The sequence below is a fragment of the Octopus bimaculoides genome, chromosome 10 (genome assembly GCF_001194135.2).
Source record: "Octopus bimaculoides isolate UCB-OBI-ISO-001 chromosome 10, ASM119413v2, whole genome shotgun sequence".
In the NCBI taxonomy this organism is placed as follows: Eukaryota; Metazoa; Mollusca; class Cephalopoda; order Octopoda; family Octopodidae; genus Octopus; species Octopus bimaculoides.
The window spans coordinates 45,491,841-45,501,190 of NC_068990.1; the positions used below are offsets into that span (position 1 = coordinate 45,491,841).

General features: G+C 35.7%; 1 protein-coding gene across 3 annotated transcripts in view; it reads left to right on the forward strand.

Annotated features, from left to right (window-relative positions):
• The window catches only part of LOC106874115 (uncharacterized), a 154,795-nt gene that overhangs the window by 74,964 nt on the left and 70,481 nt on the right, over positions 1 to 9,350 (forward strand). The window lies entirely within an intron of this gene.

The window sequence follows — 9,350 nt, forward strand, 5'->3', positions numbered from 1 at the left end:
GTAGTTCAAAGCAAGGGGAAGACTTTTCTTCAAATTTATTAGCTTTCAAAACTTGGTTTGAAAACAATAAATTCCTTTTCTTTTTTAAACAAAGTTCACAATATTTATTTGTAGTTTTCAAATCATGGCTTGAAAACAACAAACTTTTACAAACTAAGTTCACAATTTTTGGAGGAGTGATACCTCCAAAACACTCTTCTCACCGCTAAGTGAGACATTAAACACAACCACAGGCAGACAACTGTGTGGAATTCAGTGGAGATTTCTTGTTCGACATAAATATAAATAAATACGAGCAACAAACCCCCACTAAATCCCAAAAAACACAAAGGCCTTACCTGTAGTTGTACGTCAAAATTCACGACGCTGGCATTCAGCGACGTGAAGCGGGAGCGACAAAAAACCACGTCCGCCAGGTAAGCAACCTACTTACCACACAACCACTCCTGCACCTAGCTACTTACCTCACAGCCACTCCTGCGCCTAGCTACTTACCACACAGCCACTCCTGCACCTCTTCTTTTGTGGATATCGATTTTTGAATTGATAAACCACCTTCGTATTTTTATTAAAAATTCACTGACTACAAGTAACTCTGCATTTTCATTGTATAGTTTGTGGCCCCATCATAGATACAAAGAGGCTTCACAAGGATGGTTAATAGTGATAATAAAATGGAAAAAGTGTGTGTCAGTATATAGTGTGTATGTTTATTTAGTGGTTATTGAAATGTGTCAGTCTCGAGCAGGATTCAGAACAGCTAATTGAAGCAGCTGTTGTTTACATCTTAGTTTTGTCAATCAAAATAACCAGAACATCCAGACATTATTCACATAGAACAGTGAGAGGTGAGTCTTAGTTTGATTTTTTGCAACCCTAAAGATTCCACTTGCACATTCACAGCAAACAAGGCACAGGGCCAGACTTTGGATTGTCTAGGTGTATTTTTACCCGCTCTGATGTTCACACACAGCCAATTATACATTGCTATGAATAGAGCAACAAACTCCAGTAATTTGAAAATTAGTGTCGACTAAACAGAAAATATTGTCTACAAAGAAGTTTTGTAATCATATTGATATTATTGATTACAAATAAGGAAATTTGTGAACTTTGAATGTATAAGAGTATGAATAAGTGTAAAATAGTGTAAACAACTAAAATAAAAAGTATATCTAAATAACATTTTTTCTTAATACTTTTAATGTAGTGGTCAAAGGAAGCTCTGGTTTTCATTAGGAGTGGTCCACATAACTATTCATGATACAGAGGCTGGGAGTGAATTGTCATCACATGTAACTTAGTTGCAAACACATGTCCTATAGCTGTTATAGAATGCTGTATCACCATCAATAATGTGATTTCTCTAAGACATCACCCGGTAAATCTATCAAGTCCATTTACACATTTCTCAATACATACTGCTGTTATGACTTCCCTCCCTCATTTTATGCCTCCAGATTTGCTAGTTATAATTAATTTGTCATGTCAGTGATAATACTCTTGGTATTAATACGTTTTATACCCTTCCAGCATGAAGTAATCAAAACTGTAAGACAATGGTTGTATCAAGATAAAACTACTCTGAGCAAGGAAATATTCGGGGATAGAAATCACTTGCTAAATGGTAAGAGGAGGAGTTAATATGCCTACAGCAATAACTCCATGTATAATTACATATTTACATATTCATTAGCATACTGAGCAAGATTTTCTTTCCTGTTTTATATATAGAATGCCCCCATCCCTACTGGACAGAATAATGGAATGTTCTACTTAAACAAGTTCTGTTCTACACAACATAATCTATAGTAGCAAACACCAATTGAGATTCTAAATGTATTCATCATTGTATTTATTAATGGTTCAGAGGAGAAACAATCTATATGAACAATTGTTCAAATTATATATCTATTCTATAGACAGCACACTCCTTGAAATCTACATGGTGGATAAGTAATTTGTCATTGATAAAGCACTCTTGGATTCAATGGCAGTAATTCACAAACTATATTGTTAGCCTAATATTAGATATTATAGAAGAAATCTTGCTATAGGCTCCAAATATGTCTAGTTCTTTCAATAGCCTGGCATAATAATTGGATATTTCTGTATTTCTAGATTTCTTTATACATTGACAAACAGAGCAATTTGAAAGATTTGAATAATTGTTAGGACATAATAATAATAAATAAAAACATTGTTGGTCAGATATCAGTAATCAGGCAGCAAGACAAACTAAGAAAGAAGATTTTTTCTCATTGCAATTTCAACTTTGTGAGACTGAAAGAAACTTTCAATTTTTTATTTTTCCAATTTTATATCTATTTATAGGTGCAGACATGACTTGTGGTTAAGAAATTTGCTTCAGAATTACATGGTTTTTGGGTACAGTCCTACTGTATGGCACCTCAAGCAATTGTTTCTATTATATCTGCGAGTGAAATTTGATAGATGGGAATTATGTGGAAATCCATCAAAAATACTGCTTCTTTTCTTGAGTTTAATCTGTTTTTAAATTCAACACTGCCATCTAGTCTTTTGGCCCTTTCTGTTGCAGGCATTTGGAACAGGTGTTTGACCTGAGAGTAACTTTCTTACTTCCTGTCACCTGTCTTGGAGACTCATGGCTGTTGCCCTTCCTCTTCTTATGAAAAAAAAAAATCATCATTTAAAGCCCACATTTCCATGCCCACATGAGTCAGATGCAATTTGCTAGGATGGATTTTCTATAGTTGGATGTACTTCCTGTCACCAACCCTCACCAGTTTCCAAGTAAGGTAATATTTCCCCATGATCAGACATGTCTTAAGAGATTGGACACCTCTTGCAGAATAGTGACGCTTGCTTACAAACTATCGTACGACAAAGCAGACAGACAGTAACATACACACAAACATGCGTGCACATGCACACTATGAGCTTCTTTTAGTTTCCATCTACCAAATCCATTCACAAGTCTGGTCAGCCTAGAGTTATAGTAGACAACACTTGCTTAAGGTGCCATGCAGTGGGACTGAATCTCAAGCCATGTGATTTGGCAGCAAACCTTTCATCACAAAAGATGTAGGTTGTGACATTAGATAAAGTAGGGAGTAATGCTTTCACTGTAATTGTGTATGAGCTTATTTTTAGTGGATGGGATTGTATTCATAGTTAATGTATGTTGTTATAGGTCAAAGAATGGAGATAGCTGGGTAGGGTTAGGATAAGGGTAGTTAATGTTTCAGTTTCACCTGTTGCATATTGGTGGCTGGTAGGAAAAAACATGGCTGATAGGTAAATTCAGAACTATGAAAGGCTCAAAATAAGTAACAAGGGAAAAAAATGTTATCTAATGTAATCTGGAAAGTGAGAAGATATATTAAGAGTGATGTGAAGAAGAAAGGCAATTTGTATTGAATGTGTTTAAATGGGGGAAGTTTTGCATGACCATGATGCAGTTTGTGGTAGGCCATGCTGGTTGAGTTGAAGGAAAGTTTGCTTATAAGCAAGTAGCCATATTTTTGTTTGTTTATTTGAATGAGTTTTGTTTGAGCATGCACTTGAAGAAAAAGCAGTTTGCCTATACTCATTGTCTTACTCTCCTTTAACTGGTTTCAGTCATTGAGCTGTGGTCATGTTTGGGCACTGTATTGAAGGTTTTTATAATTATTTTATCAATCATCATCATCATTTAACACCCATGTTTCAAGTTGGCATGGATTGGACGACATCTAATGAGTCCCAGAACTGTATCAAACTCAATTGTCTTTTTTGGTATGGTTTCTATGGCTGGATGCCCTTCCTAATGCCAACCACTTTACAGTGTGTAGTGGATGGCTTTTTCATACTACTGGTCGTAAGTGAGGTCGCCATGCAGCTCACAGGTCTACAATACCTGAGAAGGGGGTGTAGGTGCATCTTTATACTGGATGGGAGTTAAAGTATGAGAGAAAGGGGTGGGGTAGAGCAGATTCTTGTTGCAAGGGAGCTATTTGGTTACTCACATTTAGGGGAAAAAGTGAGAATGAATCAGCATTGGAGCAGCAAGTAAGGAACCATCTCCCTCCACAATTTTATTTCAATCTGGTACTTATTTTGGGAAATGGTTAAGTTATCCTTTTACATAATGGAGTTCAGTTCCACACCACCATATACTGGTATATACTAACACACAAATGCATGATAGACTTCTGATTACTAAATTTCATCAAGTCTACAGTTAAAAAAATCACAAAGTGTTGTCATGTTGCAAAGTAAAACCTATTAATCATATACATCTATGAAATGTAAGATGTCTGGAATGGCGCAACAATGCAGAGTGGACTATAATAACTGTTATAAATAATTTAATTATTCATAGTCTAATACAATAGTTTGGAATATAAGAATTCCTTCAGATATTGATAGGAATTAATGGAGTCACTGTTATAGTTGGTTTTCCAATGGTTACTGAAATGTTCCTGCAGTAGTTGCATGGAGCTCCTTCTGGAATTCCTCATGAGAAGTGTGTGAGAGCAGTTATGTATCGAGCTTGTGTGTGTTAGCATATCTGCAGCACTGCTTCCAAGTTATGTATTATATATGCAATTTTTTTATATGATGTTTTGTTACATGAGCATGTTTACCATTGTGCATGCTGGGTGTCAATGTTTTTAAATAATAGTGATTGTTAGTTTCCAATCTGTTGTTAATTTGGGGCCTTAGTCTGTCTATGAGGATATGCTCCTCAATTCTTAAATTTCTTAAATTTCTGTCATTGGGCCTCAATTGTGACTTGTGTTTTTGTCAGTGTTCCAGCATCTGTCTAGATATTTTCTGAAGGAGGAGGCTCACATGTTTAGATGTTCTTTGATGCGGGAGGATAACTACTGTCACCCAAAGAGCCATAAGAGAAGGATTAGACATACAACTAGCTCCCTCTGGTCCCTCTCTATGAAGACACCTAGCAAAGAAACGAGCAAGGGGCAGCAATCAATGCACACTAGCTAACTGCCCCATCCGTGACACAGATTCATGCCAACAGGTAAATGTTTTATATCAAATCCAATGTAACAAATGCAACAATTTCTATGTGGGTATCACAACAAGACCATTACACATTTGCATTCAAATAACATTTAAACACGCGAGCCCCTTCCTTCAGAAAACATCTTAGACTGATGCTGGAACATCAACAAAAACACAAGTCACAATGGAGGCCAATAACAGAAATTTAGGAAATTTAAGAATTAAGGAGCATATTCTCATTGACAGACTAAGGTCCTAAATTAACAACAGGTTGGAAATCAACAATCACTATATTATTTAACAACATTGACAACCTGCACACACAATGGTAACATGCTCATGTAACAAAACATATAAAAAAAAATGCATGTATAATACATAACTTGGAAGCAGCACTCCGGATATGCCAACACATACGAGCTTGAGACATGACTGCTCTCACGCACTTCTCATGAGGAATTCCAAAAGGAGCTTTGTGAGACTACTGCAGGAACGCTTTCAACAAATTTCAGCAACCATTGGAAAACCAACTATAACAGTGACTCCATTAATTCCTATCAATATCTGAAAAAGGAATTTTTATATTCTGAAATATAATATTAGACTATGGATAATTAAATTATTTACAACAGTTATTATAGTCCACTCTGCATTGTTGTGCCATTCCAGACATATTACGTTTCACAAACAATACACAATACTTCCAACAAACTACAATATCCTCTTATATACATCTATGTCTGCATCTTGTATATGAATATTTTCTTACAAGATTCAATTCCAGGCATGTAGTTTCAATAATGGTTTCAACAAACACCAATTAATAATTGAAAACAACTCATTTGCTAAACAAGAATTTGAAGAATGTAATTATTCTAAGCTGTTCTAAAAGCTAAGTAGGATATATATAATACACACACACACACACAGGGTGGCTTAGAAGTCACTGAGGAGTTTTAATTTTTAATAACTCTTATTTTTACAAATAGGTCTATGAAATTTTAATTCAATATAGAGGAAATGGAAATTAATTTGCATTAGTCCTTTTCCATCATACTTCTGCATTATGTATCAAAAATGACATCTTTTAAATGGTGTCTATTTTTAGCTTCACACTTTATGGGGTGCAATTCTCTTTGATCTAGTACTCTTGGATTCTCAGAGCCCCAAAACTGGCAATTTTGTCTGTTGATGATTCCATTCTAATAAGAGTGAGCTTCATCAGACATGATCAATTTTTGTGTAAAATTTGGGTTATTTCGTGTCAATTCCTGGACTCTGACAGCATATTGGAGCCTGTGTTCATAATCTTGGGGTTTCAACTGTTGAACCAACTGTACCTTGTATGGAAAAAGGTTAAGACTAGAGAACTCTTTGCAGTGAAGTTTGTGAAATCCCAAGCTGTCTGGACCACCTTCAAGTTCATGTACCTGGATTCTATTCAGTACTCTCTTGCACTCATTCTCTTACTGTCATCCAGAACTGTCATCAGTTCTGACTGAGGTTTTGCCGATCATGGGAGATCACTTACTGCCCCTTATTTTTCAAAATCATGAATTAGGTTCTAATTGTGTTTTCACTTGGGGCCTCTCTCACTTGAAAGTGCCAAAAATATGCTCTCTGGGTTTGAATAATTCACCCTTTTTGATAGAGCAATTTCACCTCTTGGGTGTGTTGCGTGGTGTCATATTTTTCCATAATTAATTTCCATGAAATCCTTGAAAAAAAAAGAAAAATGTCAAAAAATAGCCACTCCTGAGAACTGTTGGTAAAACTCCCATTCGAATGAGAAGCAGTTGAGGGAGAGAACAAGTTCAGCCTGACGAAGAAGTGTGGACGTGTCAGGTTTGGGGTTAGGTTGAAAGTCTAAGTAGTGTTTGAGGGCAAGAAGTCCTTCATGGTGTGAGATCACTGTATATAGACTCTTGATATCAAGAGTGAAGATAAGTTTAGAGGGGCCAGGAGGGAAGGAGAAAGAGTTGAAAAGATGAAGAGCATGGTAAGTGTCGTGGATGTGTGAGGGGAGGGAAGCCACTAGGAGGGCAAGGACACAATTGAGGTATTTAGAAATGAGTTCCGTGGTGCAGTTACAGGTGGCCAGGCTTGTTGGGTTTGTCAATGTATACGTGTGTGTGTGTGTGTGTGTGTGTGCACGCACGCATGCTTATCCAAAATAATGAAATGAATAATTTTTTAAAGAAAAATATTTATATTACCTTAGAATAAAAGTAAAACAAATTTCTCATTTATATATTTGCCATTAATATGTTATTTTTCTAAAATGTTAACATAATTGTAATCTATTCCATCGAAAGCCTATCTGCAAAATTTCCTTTGGAACATATGTATTTTTTCAGTATGTTATAAGAATCTAAGTAGGTGATGGGACACCAAACTAAAGTTATGCTTCTCTCATTCTCTCTTATATATGTGTGCGTTTTTGTTTTTGTGTGTGTGTTAGTATGTGTGTGTGTATACTTGTGGGTTAGCTAGGTTACTATTGGTTTAATGTTAAGAGTGGTATATCTCTTAGCAATTTTCAAGTTATTACATGAAACCAATGGTAGGCTGGTTAACCCACAAATAAAGAATATTTATCCAATGCAGCAATATTAACATGTGTGTATATGTATGTGTGTGTATAATATGTATAATTTGTAACTTGACAACTCATTTCTTAATATAAACATTATTAAAAAATTTATGAAAGAGAAATTTGAAATGAATTTCCAATTTGCAATTATATTCATTTATTTATTTTTTTTTGTAACAAATTTCTTATTTTCTATGATGCCACCTTTATAAATTAACATTATGCTGTTGAAAAATGAAAGCAGAAATCTATAATATTGATGTTTAATAACCAACATTTAAGCATGTACTTATTTGTTTCATTTTCTCAGGAGATAATGTATATTTTGGTTCATTCCTGGCTTCATTTTTTTTCTTTCTCAATCATTCTGTTTTATGTTCTCAAAGCAAAAGATGAGCACACATTTTTTTCTGAAGTTACCATCAAAATCTTATTAACTAACAACAAACATGTTTGCATCTCTCAGTTGAAAGATAATACGTAACTGAACAACAATAACCAAATACTTACAAATTTTACACTGTAGCTTTATGAAATTCTGAACACTATTTATGAACCTCAGAAATGTTATTGGACTCTTCTCCTGAGGTCCATAACATCATGGGAGAGTTTGTCCTCGGTTTGTCTTTCATTTGTAGTTATGTATTTCTCACGAGCTTCTGAAAGAGAAAAAGGAATATTAAATATGTTTTGTAACGGTAATGAAAGTCTACTTCAAAACATTTTTATTACTTCAATGCAATGAGTTAAATTGGTCAACAATTCAAAGTACTCTCCTTCTCCTTTGTAGGAAGGCTCTCCTGCAAGCCTTCACTGCAGCCATCAGATGTCACACATGTTATTCTTGGTGATGAGGAACAGTATCAGAATAGTATTTTCCCAATTTGTCTCACTATGAACATATTGGGTAAGTTTAGCCATGGCTCAGCTTGCCCTGTAAGGTCTGGCTCAATTTACCCCAATCAACTTCATGAAGTGTCTACACATTCACACACACAATGTAGCCATCCAAGATGTGGCAAGCATGGAGCCCCTTACCTGGGTTAACAATTATCATCTGATATCCATATCATATCTGTACTGCATATGGAAGAAATATGCACTTAGCTGTTTCACACATTTTAACTTTTATGGCTAAAAATTGGATTTTTCGCTCTCTAGCCTTGGTTTCTGTTTCAATTTAGAAAACATGTTGTTGGTCATCCATGGATGACATCACCAATCTGGCTGGCTCATTCATAACTGGCTAGGAGGTGGTGGTTCAACTTACCTTGTCTTCCCCCACTCAGTTGAAAGTAAATACCAGCTGAGTGTTAGTGCATCCCCTTCTTTCTCTCCATTTCTCACACTTTAGATGTTCCAACAACAGCCCCACCTCTGAGTTAGTTCATTTTTACCTGTTCATTTTTTTCTTTTTGAACCCGGAGCCTTCTAAAATATCCAATCCGTACTCCTTCAGTAGAAATGTGTAGTTCATATTCCCTGGCAAATTTTGAGTGTCCAAATCGACTTGCCATATTGTTAATCCTTTCTTGAATTTTAAAATTTTCTCCCTTTGGTTCTCGTCCAACAACAGGCAGCAATGCCACTTCTTCTGTGAAGCTTCTTTCATTCCTGTTGGCCCACAAAGTGTCCGACTGTTCAGATTCGAACATTTCAGTGTAGTTATTTATCTGACGAGCTGATTTCTTCCATTTTTTACTTGGTTTACCCTCCTCTGTGTGGAGGGAAAGTACAGCTAGCCTGCCCAAAGGCAGCAAAAACC